Source organism: Rhagoletis pomonella, unplaced genomic scaffold, assembly GCF_013731165.1.
Source record: "Rhagoletis pomonella isolate Grant_MI unplaced genomic scaffold, Rhpom_1.0 Rhpom_scaffold_00004, whole genome shotgun sequence".
NCBI classification, from domain to species: domain Eukaryota; kingdom Metazoa; phylum Arthropoda; class Insecta; order Diptera; family Tephritidae; genus Rhagoletis; species Rhagoletis pomonella.
Genome location: NW_023458558.1, coordinates 70,174,286 through 70,182,378, shown reverse-complemented (window position 1 = coordinate 70,182,378; position 8,093 = coordinate 70,174,286).

Genomic DNA, 8,093 nt, shown 5'->3' with positions numbered 1-8,093 from the left:
AAAAAATAAAATGCTTTAATTTCACGCTTAAGTAGCGATTCTTTATACGTTTAGAAAACGTAATGCTTTCTACCATCTTTAATGAAAATCGATTTTTGAACGAAAAAAAAACTTGATAGGAATTATAAAATTTTGGCCTATTTAAAAAACTATCCACATTTATACTGACCGGAAAAAATAAGTATCCCGCAAAAATTCGTCTAAAAATGTATCCAATTGGATCTATTTAGATCCAAACGGCATCTCTGCTTATGAGTAGCAAAATAACGTGCCGCCGAAATTATTTCAGAGCGCCGAACTACTCCGAGTAGGGAAACGAATTTCGATAAGATACGACCCCATACTTCTGGCGTTCGATAACGATATTTTTTACTCGAAAGTTTTAAAAGGATATATTTTGGAATCGAGTACCAGAAGCTTGGTATCGTATCGAATGTCATAAACTCACATTACAAAGATAATGTGATTAACAATTCTTCCCGATTTAAATTGGGCTTTAAAGAGCAGACATTTGTAATATCGTTAGGATTGCATGCGGCAGGATTTTAACCCGCGTCCTCGGAGCATCTCCGTTTTGTCGCGTCCGCCTTGATGCTGTGCCACAGGGGGTGCCTACAGTTTTACGCCGACTCTGAACGGCGATTGTATTTTTATGAGAAGCTGTTTCTAATGGTAGAAATACACTCGGAGGTTTATCCACTGTTTGATTAGGAAATCGCTACGAATAAATTACAAATTTGCAAGCTCTTCATGAAACTTGCAAACTGTTACTGATTTTGCGTTCACGTACTTCTTGGATATTTTTATCTATGACAGCGAATTCTCAGAATTTAAGTTATTGGAGAGTTGCTGGCAAGTTACTGGATAATTTTTACATGAACAAACCTATTGTATTGGTACGCTTTGAAAGCCAACACAATTTTTTGGATTTCGGTATCGATATTTGCGATATCGAGTCTTTTTATTCCGATATTAATGGGTACCCGACAGTGGCGTAGCCAGAATTTGGCGAAGGGGGAGGCATTAAAAAAAATTTGCATCGATAGCTTAAAGTTGTGATACACAATGGCTAGAGGCGTCGCCTGTGGGCATTCTTTCATATATGTATGTACATTAGACTGCATCACCAAAAAATGTTGCGGTTTTTCCGCCAGGATTACAAAAGTTATTATATTTTAAGACGTCCAGCAAAATGTTTCCAAAAAAATATTAAGATTTAAGTGAGCTGGACCGATTTTAAAATACCTTCAAAAATGGAGTTTTTTATGAATAAAAATAGTTTCTTAAATAACTTTTTGAAAACAGATTAAGCTAATCTGCATAAAAATATTTAAAAATCTTTTCAACGGAATCGTAAGAATGAGATTTTTGATGCGGTTTTTTTTACCTTTTTTCAAAGATTGATTTATGAAAAACTTGAATAACTGGGCCAAAACTATTCTGATTTAGACTTATGGAATCTCAGTCGAAAGGTATTTTCACACTGTCCAAAAAAAGTCATTCGTGTCCAAATTGTTTTTTTTTTCAAACACCAACACATCTTCATTCAACCTTGAATGACGTTCGTTCATCCTACTTTTCTCTTTCACCCTTGGAATGAGTTTATTAGCAAAGAAATAAAAAGGGTGAGAAAATACCTTTCCAATGATACCTCTTAAGTCTAAATCGGAGGAGTTTATTTATTTTATTTATTCATTTTAAATCTACAGTACAAAGTACCTTATAGACTAAAGAAAACTGGCAACAAATGCTTATTGAATAATTGAATTTTATAGGCTCACAAAAGCAGATTTAGATAGAGAAAAGCCAATTAACTTAGAAGAAAATAAATCATTAAATTCCTTTAGGGCACGCGAAATAGGCGCATTACTTGCAAATTTAGTTCTGCAGTTATCAACATAAAAAGGATAAAAATTACGCAGACTTCTTTGCGGCACATTAAAGCTAATCCGCTCAAGTAGAGTTGGGCAATCGATAATGCCATTAATTACATTGAAAATAAAAGAAAGAGAGAGGACTGACCTCCTCTTTTCCAAAGAACTTAGATCAATTAGCAACAGGCGCGAATGGTAGGAACTTAGGTTCAGTTATTAAAGTTTTTCTTATATCAATCTTTGAAAAAAGTTAAAAAAACAGCATCAAAAATCTCATCATTACGATTCCGTTCAATTTTATTTTAAATTTGTTTTTTAAATATTTTTATGCAAAGGGGATTTTTTCAAAAAAAATATTTAAGAAACTATTTTTATTCATAAAAAACTCCATTTTTGGAGGTATTTTCAAATCGGTCCAGCTCACTTAAATCTTAATATTTTTCCGAAATATTTTAGTGGACGTCTTAAATATAATAGATTTTATAATTCCAATGGAAAATAGTATCGATTTTTTTTTGTATGGGGAGTGATGCAGTCTAATGTACATATGTGCTACTCTTTTACCGTTATATTTTTTTTGTCTACTCGGTTATTCCATGGGGAATTAATGCTTTATTTAAATTTAAAAAATTAAGTTACTACACCATTTTAAATAATTAGTGTGTAGTCCAGGGGCTCTATTCTGTAACTGTGAGTTTTCAAGTGTACAGTGAAAATTGTGTGCACTCTTCACTTTGCGATTCAGGAAGAGTGAGAATGAGTTTTAGCTATCAAAATTGTGTACACTTCCTCATTTTGCGATTCAGCATGTGTGAGAATGAGTTTTAACTGTCAAAATCGTGTACACTTCTCTTCCGAAAAACTCACTGAATTTTAGTCGGTGGGTTTTTGCACTCGGTGTATACTACATTTTCTCACAGTTACAGAATAGAGCCCCTGTTTTGTTTTGTAGAAGTGCGGTTTCATGTCCACTAACAGCAGAGTGAAAAATTTTTCTATATTCTGAAAAAAATAGCATGAAATGTTAACTACTCTTGCAAGAGTCGATATAATACTTATTTATACACTTTAAAAAGTCTCCTCTTCGTATGAACTTAGAAAACTGCAAGAAAACATGGTAGTTTCAGTGCCTAGTGGAAGAGGTCACAAAAAAAGAGCAAACCAATCTTCCTAGAGGAGAGAACACGAAAAGCTAAAAAAAGCTAGCTATGTAAAAGTTAGTGTTTCAAAACTTGCAATATTAAATTTTTAAATATAAAATTTGCAAATCTACCATACTGCAATTATATTTTTTAATGGTATTAGGCTCTTTTTTATCCAAATTTTCAGGTAATAAAAAAAGATACAGTTCGGATATTATTTGTTGTCGTAGACATTTTTTTTTTAATTTTTGGCTTACTTTTATAAAATCACATAACGCTGTTTGCAAGTGGACTACTCATATATTCATTAAAAGATAATTTGTCATCCGTCTGAAATAAAAAAATTTTAAATCAGAAGCATAAAATAGTATTGTGTTATTAATTCAAAAGTAAATAATTGTAGTTCAATGACGAAGGGGGAGGATCAGGTCAGCGGAAATAATGCCGTCTGGTCCCGGAGACTTAAACGGTTGGAAGCTGCTAATAGCAGGCTTTATGTTCTCCTCGGTAATGATGATTCGCTGGAACGTCATCATGGTTGTCTGTGATTCGGGGATTGGTGGCTCTACTGTGGAGGCAACCCGGAAAGTGCGTTTGAACTAGAAGCTCTAGAGTTTCTTCGCTGCTAGTTGTCCGATCACCATCCTCCTTGATGAGATAGCTAATATTGCTGGGACTCATAGATAGTATTTTGCGCAATCTGCTGGCCTCCAAAGTACATTCTATCTTCTGACAGAAGTTCCTCCATGAGGAGCACTTAGCGTATCTTATTGCATACTTAAATCGGCGTTGCCAGTCTTTAAATTCACTCCAAGAGTTGGATCTCTTAGCTGCATTAACTTTTGATCTGCATTCCCTTCTGAGGGTTGCGATTTCAGTGGACCACCATGGAGGTTTCCTGCCTGTTGCCCTGATTGGGCAGGCTACTTTTGGTGCACGATGAAATGCTTTAGTTATATCGTCTACAACGTTATCAATTTGATGTTCCGAGTTTATTTGATTTGTGAGGTCGGAAATATTATTAGAAAAGGTTGTTTCAAACTTTTTCCAATTTCCAATTTGTTTTTATGCGGTTTAAGACCGTTTGTTGTTTTCTTACTGGTACGTATAGGTTTTAAACCACGTACATGTGATCTGAAAAGGAGTTGTCTTTAGAGACTCTCCAGTTATTCATGCTCATTGACACATGTAATGTCAAGGACCTCCCTTCTAACAGACGTCACAAAAGGTAGGGGTATCACCTACGTTTCTAACCTGTAAGTTATTGCACATACTAAATTCGAATATCGACTCATCACGTTCATTTATGTCTGAGCTGACCCATATGTGATGATTCGCGTCCGCTCCTATGACCATCGGTGACCTCGTCTAGAAGCCTCCATTACCGCGCTCCTTAAGGATTGTGGTGGAGGTGGTGAATCTACGTCGCGGGCAATGTATGTGGAAGCCAGCCAAATAGACCTTCCGCTTGATTCCACTGCTATGATGACGTTGCCCGCATCACTAAACTGTATCAAGAGAAATGCATTAATATACTTTTTTATCAGTATGCACGACCTGGGTTCACCTTTGTCAGTGACATAGACCACCTTATATCACTTCATATTCAATCCACAAACCCGATCTTTTATGACCCAAGGCTCCTGGATGAGTGCGATCTCCTCTTCTCTTTCGGCGAGACGGAGGAGAAGTGCGGCTGAGGCCGCCTTACTGTGGTGGAGATTAATCTGAACTATCCCCACCATCAGTTTCGCGTGCTGCTGCTGGACAGCCAACCACAGTCTGGTTGGCGTCCTCTTCATCAGAAAGGGGGAGGATATCCTCCCCTTCTCCTTCCACCATGGTGTCGGAAAAGTCGGAGTGGTCCCCCGCCCCCTCATCTAGAGTCACCCTCTCGAAGAGTTCGCCTACCATTCCGGAGGTGGATGCCACTTCATCGTCAGTAGCACTTTCTGCTGCGTTCGCTTCGTCGGTAGGGTGTTGCTTCCCTGACACGTCCTGCCGATAAACGTGGAGGTTCAAAGCTTGGAAGCCATAATTTATCCTCCAGTTTTGGTTGGCAAGCGATTCTACTGATAAATATAAGTAAATTCATATTATTATCATTGTCGCACTCACATGCTTTGTTGAGCGCATTTTTTCCGTAATGAATTCAACAAAAACTTGTTTGTATATCACTATAATATAAGTGATTTGTGTTATTTATTATTACCCTCTGAAGGTATTATATTCGTTTTTGGTTTAAAAAGCCATTTTAAAACAAGATCTCATTTTTGAAATAAAAGACTTGCTAAACTGATTTCATGAATAAAAAAAAAAGATTTGGCGATTTTTTTTAGGAATTGCGCTTTTTATATAATAAAAATGTTCAGTTGAACATTGAGCTGCGCCAAAACTCCTCCCAGCCTATCCTGCTCAGTTAACTTTCGACAATATGTTATTAAATTATACGTTCTCATTGGAATATTATTTCTCCAAATTCAAATTAAAATAAAAAAGAAATGTTAACCAACTTTTTCAAATTATTTGATAAGCTTAATAAAATACTGTTGGTCCGATTCCCATCACCTCTAACTTTTTTAAATTTGTCGCACAGTGATATTAACGGAGACATCGTTACAGAAAAATACCTCTGAGAAATAACTGCTAGTGAAAAAAGCTTTATGCTCATATATGTACGCTTTCGGCGTTTATTTCTAAAGTAGAAATTCGAGCTTTCATTCAGCGCTTTACAAATTTGTGCCACACAAGACACATGCAAAAGTTATACATTTTGCAGTTGGTGGCATAATTAGACCATCAATTGCGGAAAATTCATGGCTTTCATGAACGAATGAATGAACTAACTAACTAAAGGGTGATCCAAGGATAATGCAGATCTTTGCCAGCAATTATTTGTGAAATGTAAATTCATTTTTAATTTTTATTTTTTTCAGTCTAAAGGTAGATACTACAGGCTTTGGAAAGCTTAGTCATGGAGCTTAATCCTTCTTTGAAAACCTACGTCTATAAGACGTATGCTTTTTAAAATTTGTGCTCACTCTTTCACGAAACAAAAATGGAAATCGGTGGTATTTCCATTTAAAATTAAGAATATTTGTAATGGTGATTTCGTTTGTACCAAAAAATATCGTATTTTGATTGCCCCTTTCTCTTTTCGCGTTCGATTCTAAACTAAAGGCAAAGGGTGAGAAAATTGTGTGTTCGTTTCTTACAATGCCCGCCTCTAGTAAGACAAAAAAGGCACATTATTTGCCCTGTAAAGCTTTGTTAGGGGAGATGGTAGCCCTGAAAATTCGATGGTTATTTAAACGATGTTATGAAGCTCGTGAGCTAGACAATGACAATAAGGCAAAAACTTTTATAAGAAACGAAATCACCATAAATAAAATAATAATAAATAATAAATAAATATCACTGGATCACGACTTTTAGTTTGGTGTTTGTTCTGCAGACGCCACTATCCAATTTCTATGAAGAATTGCTCGGTGGATCCGAAAATGGAGTTTTTTTTTATTTTCTATGGGTACGTTTTCGAGATATTTGCAATTTACCGTTATTCAGCTTAAAACAAAAAGTGGTTTCACTTATTCACGTTTATCTTACAAACCAATCAAATAATCTTAAATCAAATCAAAGCCAATAAAATTCTCCATAAACCATACATACATACATCACTTTCCGATAGGACTGATAGTTTCTGACAAATTAATTAATCATTCCAGCTTTTTTTATTTTGAATGAAAAAATTTACCTTCTACAGAAGAAATATTAACAAAATAACTGGTTCTGTGCCAAATTTTTGCATTTATTTCTTATTTATCCATCGATTTTCTTCATTAGTAATTTGAGTTTTTTTGTAACAAAACAGGCTTTAGCGCAATGATAAAATTTAGCACAGAACCTGATATTTTAAATTTTTTCTTCTGTTAAAGTTTGATATTTTTTCATTAAAAAATAAAAAGAGCTGGAATGATTAATTAATTTTTCAGAAACTATAAGTTCTATCGGAAAGTGATGTATATACGGTTTATGGAGAATCTCATTAGCTTTCATTTGCCGTACTTTATATTAAGATTGTTAAATTGGTTCGTAAGATATTCGTTATTTAAAGGATCCAATTTTTGCTTTAAGCTGAATAACGGTAAATTGAAAATATCTCGAAAACGTATCCATAAAAAAATGAACTCGATTTTCGGAATCACCGAGCAATAGGAATTGGATAGTGGCATCTATAGAACCATAAAATTCATAAAATTTTTATTATAATAAAATTAAGGCAAGCAAACCACTATACGTCTCATAGACGTATGGTTATCTTTTTAGTAACTTTCAGTAGGGTTATCAGCAGGGTTAGGAACGCTTCAAAGTGATGCATACGTTGATACCGATTTAAGCGAAAAATCCTCATGAGCGATGAGGCACATTTTCACATAAACGGATAAACTAAAACTGTACCCATTGAAAGAAAAAAACTATGCACCCACAACGAATTACTATATGGTTTGGTTTTTGAACTAGCGGAGTCATCGAACCGTACTTCTTCGAAAATTATGCCGGGAACGCCGTTGCGGTGAATGAACGTTATCGTGAAATGATAACAAACTTTCTTTTGGCCTGAATTTGGAGACAGGGACGGTGCCACTTGCTACACAGCGCTTGAAATAATGGCCCTATTGCGAGCAACTGCGATCTTATTGAATCACCCTATAATTAGCGGCCAAACGAATGGATAAACTACCACGTACTGCAATGAATGGAAAAGTACAAGAGCCGACAATGCAATGCAAGCACTAGTCCGTATATACATATGTCCATAGAAGCGTGTAAGGATGTTCCGTATATGAATATATGCCTTTAAATAAAAAATAAAGAAAGTAAAAAAGAAGAAAAACGGAATGGAACATAGTTATGTATATACATATGGGCAACTCTCGGGAAATGTGTTTTTTTTAAATAAAAAGTCTGGGTTATCTTGATAACAAATTTTATATGTTCCAGAAATAAGATGGCAGATGGTATAAGTCTTCTTCTTCTTCCTTATTGGCGCTGTAACCGCCTATGCGATTTTGGCCGA